This window comes from Felis catus, chromosome A1 (genome assembly GCF_018350175.1).
Source record: "Felis catus isolate Fca126 chromosome A1, F.catus_Fca126_mat1.0, whole genome shotgun sequence".
In the NCBI taxonomy this organism is placed as follows: domain Eukaryota; kingdom Metazoa; phylum Chordata; class Mammalia; order Carnivora; family Felidae; genus Felis; species Felis catus.
In genome coordinates, this window is record NC_058368.1 from 208,799,211 (window position 1) to 208,815,009 (window position 15,799).

General features: G+C 43.7%; 1 long non-coding RNA gene across 12 annotated transcripts in view; it reads right to left on the minus strand.

Moving 5' to 3' along the window:
- Positions 1-15,761, minus strand: part of LOC109491937 — a 245,913-nt gene extending 230,152 nt beyond the window's left edge. For all 12 annotated transcript variants that reach the window (XR_006585740.1, XR_006585748.1, XR_006585743.1 and 9 more), the window contains exons 1-4: positions 13,682-15,761; positions 13,243-13,315; positions 12,144-12,352; positions 11,344-11,788 (exon numbers count right to left, since the gene is read on the minus strand). This is a non-coding gene — a long non-coding RNA (uncharacterized LOC109491937). The remainder of the gene's footprint in view (positions 1-11,343; positions 11,789-12,143; positions 12,353-13,242; positions 13,316-13,681) is intronic.
- Positions 15,762-15,799: the final 38 nt, after the last annotated feature.

Consider the following 15,799-nt stretch of genomic DNA (forward strand, 5'->3'; position numbering starts at 1 on the left):
ATCTTCTTAAAATAAAAAGAAAGGAAATGAATTGCTTTAAAGCCTGGCTGATGGACCACACGTATGCGTGTGTGAGATTTGCTGCATGACTCACCTATTTACAGCCACCATGAAAATAAAACCGAGGGGGGAATGTATAACCAATTAACACTCCAACTGCTATGGGCTGAATGTTTGTGTACCTTCAAAATTCATATACTGATGCCCTAGTCTTCAGCATGATGGTATTTGGAGGTGGGTTCTTTGAGAAGTAATTAAGTCATGAGGGTAGAGCCCTCGTGGTGGGATAATAAAATCCTTTCTCAATAAGAAACATGTGGGGCACTGGGTGGCTCAGTTGGTTAAGCATCTGACTCTTGACTTTGGTTTGGGTCATGACCTCACGATTCGTGGGTCCGAGCCTCAAGCCTGGGATTCTCTCTCTCCCTCTCTCTCTGCCCCTCCCGCGTTCACACACGCTCCGGCATGCTCGCTCTCTCTCTCTCTCTCTCTCTCAAAAATAAATAAGCAAACATTTAAAATTTGAAAAAAATAAAAAGAAAGATGAGCGAAATGATCTCTCCACAATGTGAGGATACAGTGGGAAGGCAGCCATCTGTAAACCAGGAAGAGGGCTCTTGCTAGGACCCAACCATGCTGGCACTGTGATCTGACTCGCAGTCTCCAGAACTGTGAGAATCGAATGTGTGTTGTTGAAGCCACCCAGCCTGGGGTATCTTGTTACAGCAGCCTGAACTGACGAAGGCACCAGCCCTATGAGAAAATATGCTTCTGGGTCCCCTTTGGAACGGGTAGACCTTTTACAATCAGAAGCTTCCCTTGAATTGGTGTTTCATTCCAGAAAGGTGGATAAGCCCACCCCTACAAACTTAACAACAGGAAAAGCCAAGGAATTTCTGTAACCCACAGTGCAAAGGACAGCAACTGAGGCTGGCCATGAAGTCAGGCCAATCCCAGCACCTGAGGACCTGTACCCCACATCCTGGTACTTTCACAACTTGAAACAGGATTCACTTTTGAAGCCTGAAGCCTCTGACTCCTCCACCACATTATATAAACGCAGGCCAGAAAGAAAATGCCTCTAAAAAACACAGGAGTTTCTATGTCAACTCCAAAATACCTCCTGAGCCACTAGGAAGATGACAATACTACAGAGGAAATGCAACCATCATGCAGGTGGTTTGGTCCATGTGTTTCATTTCCATTGTCAAGTGCAACCGCGGGATACTATTTCCTGGTTACTCAGCACCACTCAGGTTGGTCAGCCTCTCTGTGGCCCTCTGTAAAGCCCTATGGTAGGGAGGCCTGGGTGGCTCAGTCGCTTAAGCGTCTGACTTCAGCTCAGGTCTGATCTCATGGTTCATGAGTTCGAGCCCCGTGTTGGGCTCTGTGCTGACAGCTCAGAGCCTGGAGCCTGCTTCGGATCCTGTGTCTCCCTCTCTCTCTGCCCCTCCCCCACTCACACTCTGTGTGTGTGTGTGTGTGTGTGTGTGTGTGTGTGTGTGTGTGTATGTGTGTGTGTGTGTGTGTGTCTCAAAAATAAATGTTAAAAAAAAATGTGAAAAGCCCTATGGCAGAGGGAGCTACTGAGATACATTAGGAGATGTGCACTCCAGTTTCAATTCAACGTGTTCTTCCATATACCCAGGATTGGTGGAGGACAAATTTTCCACTCACAGGGATAAATGGGTTTTCCAGACAACTGAAAATCTTGCTAGCCACAGGATGCTTGCACATTATTGTTTCAATATTGGAAATTCTCCTAAGATACTGGCATATATTAAGAGCATGGGCCCTGGACCCTGGATGCCTGGGTTTGAATCTCAGCTCCACCACATGCTCACTGTCTGACACTGGGCAAGGGGACTAACTTCTCTGCATCTCCGGGGACGGTCCCTAGTTCATAAATAGTGGTGACGGTTAAATAAGTTAACTACACAAAGACATTCACGTACCTGGCACATAATAAACATCTCAATAAGTTGTTACTATAAGACAGAATGTACAATATAAAAGATAAGTGAGGCTCTTTCTCAGGGTCATTTTCATAAACACTAAGCAAAATACTATATATATATATGTATATATATATATGTACATATTATATATATGTCCGCTCTTGCTAAATATATGTAAATACATACCCATATATAAATATATGCACAAATATATAAAAACATGCCTTTGTGACCCACTGAAACATATTAGGAAGATGACATTTACCCTAAATGACCTCAGAAGGTGGTTTTTAATGCCTTGTGTTTGTCTTTTTAAAACATTCTTGCCTTCTCTCATTGGTCTCACTGCTAGCCACAGTCATGTCTGGCCGTCTGTCTTCCTCCTCTGAGTTGTTCTATTCTTCCATGACTGGGAAACCAGATTACAAAGTTTGCTATAACCGTGAGTAGAAAAAGAGCACAGAGATTTGAATAGCAATCCCACAGGCTCCTTTATGAACCAAATGTATGGGCTTGAAACTGGGCATTGTGTCATGTATTTTGACTGATCAGAGGATAGCCTCTTGCTTACTTTCTTTCAGGATCTTGAACATATCCTGAATCTGTGGTTTTCAGCCACTCCCAGAGGGCCTTCATCCCCTGTGAGCGCATCTCAGGGGCCTCCTTGGTGGGGGGAGGAAACAGGCAAAGAGATGTTTACCCAGTAAGGCTCCGAGCCCTCCACTTCCACTTCAACCAGACAAGGTCTGATATATGTTTTATGTAATGGAGCTCTGCATACAGGACCATTTGAAAAGAAGGTTCCACTGCTAAATCCATAAAGTGACAGCTACTGTTCTACAGCCATGTTTGCCAGATAAATGACATCGGGACATACACTCTTTTCTGTATGTTTGAAATATCTCAAATGTAAAAAAAAGAGGGAGAGCCACAAGTCAAACCATCCCTGGGAATTAAGCATAACAAGAATTCATACATGATATATGAGACTAGACAGCTACAGAAAGCATTTCCAAATGAGCCACCATAAGTACGATTTGTAAAAAAAAAAAAAAAAAAAAAAAAAAAAATTAATGAGATTAGGCTAACCTCATGTCTCACCAGAGACTTACCAAGTTAAATGTAAATAAATGTAAAACAAGTTACAATTTTGAGAAATCTAAAATGTTAATGATAGATATATATCGATGTGAGTGAGTTGCATGGCTGGGAAAAGCAGAATGGGTCACAATGATTTGTCAGTGTTTCTCCAGAACTCACCAAAAGAGATTCCAAAGGCTGACGCCATGTTTCTATTCAGAAAAATCCTTAAAAGTGAAGATGGACACATTAGCATGATGTAACTGACCTTTCAGCAACATCAAACTCCCTCTTGTTCAAACTCTATCCTTGCTAACTGTATCATTTAGGACTGTTTTGGCTGCAAAAAACATAAAACACAAAAGAGACTTTTTTAAAAGCTTAACCAAGATCAAAATGTATTTCTCTCTCACAGTCTGGAAGTAGTTAGCCCTGGGCTGGCACAACACTCTATGATTTCAGGGATCGAGGCTTCTTCTACCTATTGCTCTGCCCCAAGTGGCTTCCATTTTTAAGACCCCTTCTGATCCAAAATGGCTGCTAGAGCTCCAGACATTATGACTGTGTGCCAGACAGCAGGAAGGAGGAAGAAGAGAAGGGAATTGCCCTTCCTTTAAGAAGACTTTGTAAAGTTTCACATACCCCACCTGTTTACATCATATTGGTCACAACTTAGTAGTAAAACCACACTTAGCTGCACAGAAGGCTGGGAAATGTAGTCTTTATCCCAGACAATTCTGTGTCAAATTAGGCATTCCATTTCTATGAAAAAAAAGGGGGAACAGGTACTGGAAGACAATAAAAGTCTCTACCGTGCCAACTCACCTCCTGATTTCTATTTTGACTTCCTAAGTGGACTATTCAACTGAAATAGAGTGGTATCCCCATTATTCACTCTTCCCCCAATTATACTTTCAAAATTAATTTTCAATTCAATGTAATGCCACAAACATTTGTTAAATACCTACTATGAATGGAATGGAATACTATTGAAATATGGAATACTATTCAGCAATAAAAAGGAACAAATTATTAATATATGGAACAACATCAATGAATCTCAAAATGATTATGCTGATTGAAAAGAGCCAGACAACAAAGAATAAAAATGTTATATTCCACGTATATAAAATTCTAGAAAATACTAACTAATCTACAATGGCGGAAAGCAGAACCTTGGTTGTCTGGGAACAGTGGGAGGAAGGGAAGAAGAATTGCAAAGGAAACTTTGGGAGCAATGGATATGTTCAGCATTTTGATTGTGGTGATAGTTTCATGGGTGTATACATGTATCAAAACTCATCAAATGGAAAACTTTAAAAATGTGCAGTTGATTCTACATCACTTATACTTCAATAAAGCTATAAAACACTTTAAAAAAAAAAGAATCTATTACATGCCTGACACTATGCTAGGCACTGAGGATACAGAAAAAGCTATGATTTCTGTCCCCAAGTACTCACAGTACAGTACATTGTTTTGATGAATAAAATAGGCTTATGGGTGAAGATGGGGTGAGTGGCTCCCCCAACACCTGATTTAGTCTTCAATAAATGGACAAAAGCAAGGCACTCAGTCTACAACTGAGTATAAGATCTTGTCCCATGTGTCCAGGATCTGAAGCCCATGAGTTTTAACCACTTTATTGTAAGGAGCTATGTACATGTACATGCCATCCTTTCAATCTATTTCTACATATGGCTCTGGATACATATAAGGAATAATATTAGTACTTTAAAAGCCCCAAAGTTAATTGTGTCTTTTCTACTTTTAGAAATGAAATCCAAAGGCATGCTTTCTTCACTTTTCACATCTGTGTTGCAGAGCCAGCAAGGATCACATGACAAAGACAAGTAGTTGGCACAAAGGAATCTTTAGAAGGAATAGTCTAGCAAGACAGATACTTGGAAACTGTTTCCAATGACCATGACTTCTCATGTCTTGACATCTCTTGGTGATGCTGTTGTAGTGTGGGTAACATTGCAAGAGTGCACAGTTAAGGTCTGGAACTGTCAGATGTTGGCTCATGGGCAAATATTATCTATCAAATTCCTTATTTTCTCCTCAATTTTGCACCCCCCCCCCAGTTCCTAGGGCTTTTGAAGGTCATTAGGACCTTTCCTTAGAACTGAAAACTATTGCTCCTACCTTTTCTACTTTGAGAAAAAAAAACTCATAAAAGAACAGTGGTGGCCAGGGTTTGGGAGGGGGAATGATAGATGAATAGGACAGGTGAAATAGAGTGGTATACCCATTATTCACTCTTCACACAGAGTACAGAGGATTTTTATGTCAATGAAGATACTCCATATGATACCATAATGACGGTTACATGTCATTACACATTTGTCCAAATCTATAAATTTTATACTACCAAGAACAAGCTATAAACTATAGACTCTGGGTGATGATGTTGTGGCAATGTAGCTACGTTAGTTGCAACAAATACACCACTCTGGTGTGACTGTTGGTAATGGGGAAGGCTACACATGTTTTGTGGTAGGGGGTATATGCAAAATCTCTGTACCTCTGTATCAATTTTTTTTGTGAACCTAAAACTTGTCTAAAAATATAAAGTCCAAATAAAAAAATCAACATGCAAAATGGTAATCAATCTCATTAGAGTTGTATAAATTCTAATAAAAAATAAATAAAAGAGAGATTTCTTCCTAACATATTAACTTTTTAATTACAATAATCAAGATACTTCTATACAGTAGGTAGGGGTGTATATTGGCATGTTACTCTGGACAGTAATTTGGCAAGATATACAATGAGCCTTGTGTAAAGTTCCTGACAAGGTATGCATAAAACATTTCCAAAAGATGATACAGTAAAGTGTTAATTGGTCTTTAAAAAAGTTATCAGTTGCTGAGTAGATAGATAGCTTCTTCATTAAAAAAAATAACAAGATTAGATCAATTCACGAGCCATGCCAAATAAAGAAAATTTTCTTCCCATCGTCCATGAGGCCTTTACTGGTGGGGCAGCCCTGAGCAGGGTGTGCCCTACAGAGTCACATCAAATCCTGCCCACAACCCAAAACACCTCCCCCTTCTATCCCTAACCACCCCTAACACTACTGTACTAGTGACCTCTTTAGATTAAGATGCTGAAGCTGAATTGTCCTCTGGGAAAAGAAAGCAAAAATCCAACTGGCCCACACTGCCCAGAAGTCGGGAAGGACAGTGTAAGGCAACCCCATGGGGTTGGTTTGCATGATCACCTTGGACCTGGTGGGAAAGCAGCAAAGGACAAGGTGAGATGACTGAGGTGATGACAATGAACTTTGGTTATGGGAAATTTTCTTGAAGGCCAGTACTTCATATTGTAAAAATACTAATCTGGAGTGAAGCAATGAATTATTCCATACAAAATCACCAAATCTTAATTCTTTTCAAATGTTGATGTGTTCTCAGAGATCCACAATTCAAAGCACTCCTTTCATTTTTATTCAATCTCCTAATAAAAGCAGACTCCTTGTCCTCATTAAGTTCAATTTATTGGCACTTGAAATGTATTGACTTACTAGTATATGATTGCCCTAATTTCACTGGAAGTTCCAAAGCCAAGGAACTCTGCTGATGAAAATAATCCCTCCCTAACACTTCCTTTCTCACCGGGCACTTCTGTGCATTGAAAACACATTTTCAGTGCTAACTAGGAAGGGCTTTCTTAGTTCATATCACATTAATCTTGCAGTCTTAACATTTTTACTGAAAGTCTGTTTCTTCTACAAGTCCTTTCCTTAAATCACTTTGAGAATGGCCTGAGATACTTCATCAATGAGAAGGCAGATGTGGAAGGAAGGAGAGAGAAATCAGTGACAATCTTCAACGTTTGTTCTCTAATGACAGGCAGCTCCTGAATAGAACGTTTGAATCAACTACTCCCTTCTGAAGCTGATGGGAATTTAATTCTGCCTGAAACAGAAGTCCCTCATCACGATGTGGTTTGCCTGAGCAGATATTTAGGGGCAGGGGGAGGAAGGTTTGGGACAAGGAGATGTCAAATATGGCCATCAAAACCTAACATTGTAAAGCCTACCTGTAAGACACTCATAGCTGCAATTGGTGTCAGTTCCAATTCCTAGCATGTCACAGAGGCTTTTACCACATCACCCTCCCAAGCACATCTACAGCTTGCTTTATGCCCTTGGACAAGCCACTGCTCACCTCTGAGTGTCCATTCTCATCCATATCAAGACAAGCCTGGACAAGGGGACAGTCCATTGTAATCTATTCTGTTCTTGAATCCAGTACATGGAATTATCTTCATCCTCCCCTAGTGGCCATGCTTTGTCTTGGTGCCTTAATTCTTCGTGGCATCACTCTTCTTAAGACTCCTCAAGGAAGCATAGCCTGATTTTTTAAAATACCACATCCAAAAGGCAGAGAGAGAACTTCTTCAGGTGCATGTTAAGGATGGCTCATGGAGAACAGTTGGTGAAAGTCTACTATCCGCTGAACGGATCTTCTAAACACCATCCACGCAGAGTGGCCCAGAGCTGGGGATCAATTTTGCCCCTCAGGGCACATCTGGCAACCTCTGGAGACATTTTTGCCATAACTTGGGTGGGGAGGGGGATATTTTTATCATCTAGTAGGTAGAAGCCAGAGATGAAGCTAAACACCGTGGAGTGCACAAGACAGCCACCAACAACAAAGAATTATCCAGCCCAAAGTGTCAACAATACCAAGGTTGAGAACCCCTGGCGTAGTCCACAGAATCAGTACTATTTGGTGCAGCCAGCTCCCCAGAGTTGATCGTATGCATCTTTTTCCAGCTCCTCATTCGTAAGATAACTTTAGCAGCTTGAAATTGACCATTGGGAGAGTACTTACACCACAGACATCAGCACACTCCACAAAGCAAGGCAATTCTATTTCTGAAAGCCAGCTGTTAGGATAACTTTTTTTTTAATTTATTCTTTTTTTTTAGTAATCTCTACACCCAACATGGGGCTCAAACTCACGACCCCGAGATCAAGTCGTATGCTCTTCCGACTTAGCCAGTCAGGCGCCCCAGGCTGAGATCCAGCTGTTAAACAGCTGCCAACACACCGCTACTCAGAACCAACACATGATATACCTGATTCAAAACTCAAAGGTGGGGTGCCTAGGTCACTCAGTCAGTCAGTGACTCTTGATTTCAGGTCAGGTCATGATCCTAGGGTCATGAGATCAAGCCGTGCATTGGGCTCTGCACTGAGCATGGAGCCTGCTTGGGATTCTCTCTCTCACTCTCGCTCTCTCTCTCTCTCTCTCTCTCTACCCCTCTCATCCTCCCCCCTACCCCCACCCACATTCACATGTGTGTGTGTGCTCTCAAAAGAAAACAAAACAAAACTCAAAAGCACTTTCAGCAAGAAGGCTGCATTGTGGAAAACTAGAGATGATTTTACATATGGGCAAAGAGTCTGACCTCATAGCACCACGATGCCAAGAACAACAAAGAAGAAAGGAACAGTACAAGGAACACTGTGAGCAGGTATTGGAAGTCTCTCATGTCTTGTTGTTTTGTTTGTTTATTTATATACACCCTGCCTTCTTTGGGGAAGCATTTGAGGGGACCACTTAGGGAATAAACAATATGCTTGTTTATTAAAATCCTCAGAAGAGGGGCGCCTAGGTGGCTCAGTCAGTTAAGCATCCGACTTCAGTTCAGGTCATGATCTCGCAATTTGTGGGTTGGAGACCTGCATCTGGCCCTGTGTTGACAGCTCGGAGTCTGGAGCCTGCTTCAGATGCTGTGTCTACCACTCTCTCTGCCCCTCCCCCACTCATGCTCTGTCTCTCTCACTCTCAAAAATGAATAAATGTTAAAAAACATTTTTTTTAATCCTCAGAAGAAATGTATGATGGAATGATAATAATTCAATACCCTTTATTTTGAAAACTTGGAAGTACAGAAATAAAGATCAACACACAACAGGTGCAAAGCCTGAGAAGCAAGCAAGTCGGTTTTTCCAGACTCAGCAAACTGAGAGATGTATTTTCCTGGCGGGTCCTGGAAGTCAGTAAAGCTGGACTCCACTAGATCCCCCCACGAGGGACTCTAGGGCCAACGACTGCGGTTCGTAAAGGGCTTCACCCAGACGGTGGACGCCCTACAAAAACTCAAGCCACATTGGAAGGAAACCCTTTCCCGAGTTTGCTCTTTATTGCTGTCTTGATATTTGCCTCTGGTTGCTATGACAAAATCTGGCATTGGAATTTTTCTGGGAACAAATAGGAAATAGTTGTGGGAGGAGATTCAAGACCCAATGCACATTTAGGTTTGGTTATAAACATTCATGGTAAAATACGGCAATGACTCATTAAACCCCCCAAAAAGGAAACCCCAAAATATTTTTAAGCCCCATTCAGCATGACTTTGTTCCAGAGGTGACCAGCTAGAAGCTCTTTGTTCTAGACAAGGTCACCAGCTAAATGAACTAATAAGGGAGACTACTGACCAGTTGAGGTATTGGTCACCCTATGCCAAGTCACCCTCTGCTTTCAGTGTGTTTGGTTTCTGGAGCTGAAAGTGCTAACCCCACACAGTAGAAATTTTCCATTTGCTAGAGTTTAATTATTTTGTCCAGCCTCACAGAAGAGAAAACCAGGGCTGCAGCCATTTAAACTCTGGCAGCGAGGGTCTGGGAAATCTTACGAGAGCATTCAGGCCCAGGACCTGCCTTGGATCCAGATGGGCTGGGGGTCTCTTTGTCTTTGTATATGTTTATCTAAGGCTTCTGTATCTAAAATTTTTTTTCTGAATCTCCACTTTCGACCTAAGCCCAATTAATCTCTCGGTTAACATCCACTAACTTGTCTTCTAGAGCCAGCCTTATACGTGAGAAGAGGCACCTGCCACCATACAGAGTGCTCTGAGGAGAGTGTGGAAGCCCACTTCACCCCATGTGGGCTGGTAGGCACGACCAGGCATCCATAGCATGGAAGGCTGCCATCAAACACAAAGGATGTGGGGAGATGTACTGAAGAAATACCCTACTGATCCTTCAAATGGCTCCAACCTATCTTTCCCATCCTATCCCCATATGCTCCCGAATGAGCATACACCACTCCAGATAGGGTCCTATCCCACCACCTCTTCCATCTGCCACAAATGCCTCAGAAATAATGATTAAAACACAGTTTCACATACGGCGATTTTTATCTCTCAGAATTTCTCTAAAGAGAAAACATCTATTTGGACGAAATAGTGAAGCAAGCTAGTTGGAGAGGACAGGCAAGATCTCTAGGGTTGTTCCAATAGCAAACAGTGGTCATTAGACTACTATTCATAAAATGAGGAAGGAGGGAAAAGCCGAGAGGTGACAGGAGGCTGGGCCTGTGTGGGAGGGACTAAAGAGTATTAACTGTAAGACTATCTAGTGCTTGCCTCTACCTGGCACTCTTCCGACCTCTCTATACGTATCACTCACTTAACGCTACCAACAACCCTAACAAGTAATTAGTAATATTATTCCTATTTCACCGATGGGGAAACAAAGGCCCAGAGTGGTTCAGTAAGTTGCCCAGGTCACTGGGCAAGGGGACGGCGGAGCTAGTGAGCAACAGTCTGCAGCCTGGCTCCAGAATCTGTGCTTTGAACCCTTTGTTGCAACTGCCCCGGTGCGTAAGCCTCTGGTCACAGTTAAGGAAGGACAACAAAGCAGGAAGCTACAAGGATTTCACCAAATATAAGAAACCCTACTATTTTATGTATTGCCATGACAATGTGCCAATTATACTATGACACACCATCACAGTAAGGCAGATTCTGATTCAGAGATATCAAATGTTCAAATGTGGAAAAAGGTGCATCTTAGATATAAAATACAGTATTGAAGGGGGATTATACACATGTTTGCTGCAGAGTATGCAGTGACATCTCCTCCATCTCTCCTTGAAATCCCCAGTGAAGCCCACCTTTCTCATTAATGCTCTTGTGGATACAGATTCTTGGGGGGAGGCAGCGGCAGGGAAAGCCCGTAAAGATGCCATGTGTGTAGGTGTGTGTGCATTCATGGGCATGACGCACAGGTGCACCCACGCCTGCAGGCGTCGGGGAACACATGCAGGGCAAAGGCGAGTTCAAAAGCATCCTGCATTTGACAAAGAAAATATAGCTTCATTATTTTCTATAATTGATCTAATCCTTTTCCCCGAGCCCTTCACCTTACTATGTAGGGAGGGAAATTAAAACAGCAGCCAGCCAATCATTTAAACAGTCTCCTAGATATTTCAATCTTGCAGTTTTCCTCCCCCACTTTCCCTTTTCTCTCCAAGGTGGCCCCTGGGGGAAGAGTTTACTTTACCTGGTGCTGGCATGAAAGAGGACGGAGGTCCTCAACCCACATGATTCATATGCGCAGGTCCCTGTGCCATCCTCCGGGTCCTCCCTGGAAGGCCTGCATGCTGAAGTCGGTGGCTGGTAGGGTCTGCTATGGGCCGTCCTTGCAGGGCCCTGCTGCCTGAGCTCCACTCCGTCCTCACACCTCCTGAGGTCCAGCTACGTTTCCCATGTGATCTCCAGCCTGGGAGTCCCCACAGTGGCAACACCTTGGTAAGTCTGTCATTTGGGGCTCCTCACGGCACTCACATCACTCTTGTTCAATGAGCCTCGGTGTGACTGCGGAATCCTTCCCGTCGCCGCCCAATATGTCAGCATATTAAATAAGCTCTCACCATCCTGGATCTACTGGTGATTCCCTAAGAGGCACACCTGTTGGCCATTACCTGCACCCAGGAGAGAGTAATCGCCTGGAGGGGGAACACAAACGTTAGACAGACATGTAATCAGTACTGGCCGAATTAATAAAGATCTTTATCACCTACTGAACATGTGAGCATGGGTCCTAGTCCTAATTCTAGTAAACATTAAACCATCTATCTTCCCTGAGGGAGAGAGGGGAATGCATGCCGCATGCACATGTGCTGGTCGGGTCAGGTCTGCTTCTGACCTCACCCCCCCCCCCCCAAGGATAACCTGACCCAGTGGAAGCAAGCGTGGCATATGTGGGTATGTCCGGATTTTGCCCAGAACTTTGGGCTGCCATGGCTGAGAGGTTGAAGATCTGATACTGAAATCTCATCCATTTCATCTGGATGAACCCACCGAGATGTCAAGACGGAGCTCCAGGCAGCACGTGGTCCCCTCTGTAGACTAGAGCTGCCGGATGTGGAAAAGCCTGTCCGGGCCAGACAGCAGCCCCCGGCTCTTTCTCCACAGTCCGGCTCTTCCTCTTCCCAGAATATCTATCATCCGTCACCTCAACTGACCCTTTCCTCTGTCCAATGAGTGGAGTGTTTGAATTCCACATTTTCCTTTGAAAAAAAAAAAAGAAAAAAACCCTCAGAAGGCCAAATCAAAAAAAAAAAAAAAAAGTGTGAAAGTGAGCTCTAAAAAAGAGGACACAGAGGAGTACTATTGCCCCCGTCTCTCAGGAAACAGGGCTCTCTGGACCCTACACCTCCAGCCCTCCACTGGCTGTGCCCCTTTTCTGCCCAAGGGGTCCCAAGCCCACTTCCAGAGCCTTCCTACACCCGTTCTCTCAAGAGCAGGCCACATCTCCAGTGCACACACCACTAAGCCCAAGAACCAAGAAGTGGCCAAAGGGTGGCTCTTTGCCACCATCCATCAAGGATGGAGCTTGGACGTGCAGGCTGGGATGTCTACACGTGTGTGCATGCCGCACCTCTCGTGAGGGGCTGCCAGGGAAGGGAGGGAGGCCATAGGCAGTGGGTACAGAGTCCACAAGCCCTGAGCCACTGCACTCCTGCATGGCACTCCCGGAGCCTCCAAATTCTTGATTCAAATCTGCCCTCTGTGCAGGTATATTTGTCAACGCAAAAGGATGGAACATAATTTTATTTGTTTGTCAGCTTGATTTATAACTTTTAAATATTTAGACATGGTATGTGAGCCTCCGTTTTTACACCTGCCAAAGCCCCACAAAAGTTAGGGGAGGACCCGGAGAAGGAAGGGATGGGCAACTCTCTACATCAAAAAAGACCAAAATTGTTTCTCTGCTGTGTGGTGCTTAGAATAATAGCACATGGCATATACTCAAATATTTGCTGAAAGAGAAAAGAAGGAAGGAAAGAAGGAGGAGGCAGGGAGAGGGAAAGGAAGGGCTTGGGTTAAAACTTTCACACGTTTGGAGTTTGTTTTACGGAGTAAAGCTGGAAATCAACTCCTGTCTCTACCATCCCACCTGCATGTGCTTGGGTAGGTTATTCGACATCTCCAGTCCTCATTTCCTCTTCTGGAAAAAGGGGAAGCCATGCCTATCACAAAGTGCAAACAAATAAATATTAACTACTTACATTATTCTCACCATCAATGTTTATTATATCCTCCATCCCCTTAAACCCATTTAATTTATAAGTCATGTTCTGAGGACCAATTTGTTTCAAAGAATCTCAGGAAGGCTACTGCTACTGATTGATGTGCTCCAGATGGATAGAGAGCTATTTCATGATCCCCATTTCAGCCCCACCAACATCCTCAAATGCCCCTCAACCACCAGAGCAGACGTTGCTGGTGCCCCATCCATATCCCTGGGCACATATGCTCTCACTACTCGGCAGCCTGACTTCCAGCTGCCAGCCCCGGAATTACTTTGCATAAAGGCATCCTCTTCCAGACCCTACCTGGCCACTCAAATGGTAGGACAGAAGTGCCGTAGAATTAATGTCCAAGATGCAGCCTTCAATCAACATCGGATGGGAACTTAAATGTCCCAGCTCTGTCACTCCTGCGGAAGATAACTCCAGGGTGCACAGTCTATACTGAATCCCAGCAGGGTCACAAGATAGTTGCTCTTGGTGGTAACTTGCTGGATAATAATTCCTTTGGTTGCTACACAAAAACATATGAGTACGCCCATGCCAGTTACTATGCCCAGTGAATGTGCCTTCTAATCGCCCAGTGCTCATGCCTTCGCACTTGTTAAACATTTTGAAAACCACACTTCACATTTAACCAATAAGCTGCCCCCACACGTGCTTCTTGAAAAACATCAACATCCTATAAAACGAGATCCAGCAGCAATTTCACCTAAGAAACTAATAAATATTTACTCTTTCCTCCTTCCTACAATGGGCATTAAAATTCAACAGTTAAGTGGAGGAGAACAGACAATAAAAGATCATTCAATGCTTCCACCCACATACAAAAGCCAGCAAACGCCACGGATTTTGTTGTTAGTTTTGGAAATTTCCCCATATGTCTAAGTGAGGACCATGACCCCACACAGTCTATCAAATAGGGCATCCGCTCAAATGTACTTTTGTACTTGGCAGTGACCTCAGGGCTTGACAAATATGTTGTCTCTGTGTTTTTATTTATTGTCCACAATCCTTTGGATGGCAACACATTCTGAGGTTAAAACAAATGTATTAAGATCCCAATATGAATGGCACATAACAAAAAAAATGACCTAGATCTAGATGGGTGAATGCCAATCCAAACAGTGGCTAAACTAGGCAGCTGTTTGCAGTTAGGTCCAATTAACACGTTTTAAACACGGCAGTGCTGGGAACCTCTTTGAAGTGTGTGGCGGGTAAAGGTTTTTCTTGAAAGGGGTTTCCTGGTGGGAACCAGTCAAAACCCACAGATGAACAACTCAACTTACCCTTTTGACTTACGTGCCTTGTAGAGTTCACAGTTTTAGAGTTCATTTTCCCCAGGTATGTGTATAAATACTTCAAACATGTAATGAAACGTCTGGGAAGGTGTCTCTCCTGAAAGAACATTTTCAAGCCAGGAAGAAGAAAGCAAGGGCAGTGTGTCGAACTGCCAATCTCTACTGGAAACATAAATTGCAAAATGTTTATGTAATAAGCATATGAGGGCATTGTCTGCCTTGAAATAAAAACTCCAGGAGGGCAAAAACTTTGTCTCGTTCATCACCGTATCCGTAGCGCCTAGACTGACGCACAGCAGGCTTACGACAGACACTAGTTGAATGAGTGGATGGGTGGATGCATACCAAGCGAACAAACAAATGCATGAATGAAGTAATAAAGTGAATTAATTCTACACGCGTTTGGAAAGCCATAAGCTAAAGTCCCTAACCCACATGTGTGTGACACAAAGGCACCACACACACACACTCAGAGAAAGGGAGAGGACTGTCTTAATTCTCCTAATTATTTTGCTGGTGCTGCCTATTTGGGAATTATTTGGGACTTAAACCTCAGCTTCATTTTTCATATCGGACAAAAAAACTGAAGAATGGCGCCTGGTTTATTTATTAAGGAAGCACTCAGTAAGTTTTCGAGGACTAGCGAGTGACAAAACTAAATGGCGTTTGGTTCCGTAGTCCCGGACCAGAAGAGGCCCCGACATCGCGGCGCTCCATTCCTTGTGTGGTTCCTGAGCCTTGTTCACTGACCTTCCCGCGTGACCTTCTCATCCGCAGACACGAGGCCCAGCCACACAAGAGAGCTTTGGAAGAAGAGGTAGGGAGACATCTTCTCTCCCTCCCGTCCTGTATCTGAGACAGAAGGGTCTGTGGCTTTGTTACAAGTGAGGCAGACAGGAGATGCTCTGTAATCAGTGGGAGATCTGCTAGGAGAACGGGTTCTAAAGCTGGGCTGCCCATTAAAAATGCAGATTCCTGGGGCACCTGGGAGGCTCAGCCGAGGCCACCGACTTCAGCTCAGTTCATGATCTCGTGTTTGGTGAGTTCGAGCCCCACATCTGTGCTGACAGCTCAGACCCTGGAGCCTGCTTTGGATTCTGTCTCCCCCTCTCTCTGCCCCTCC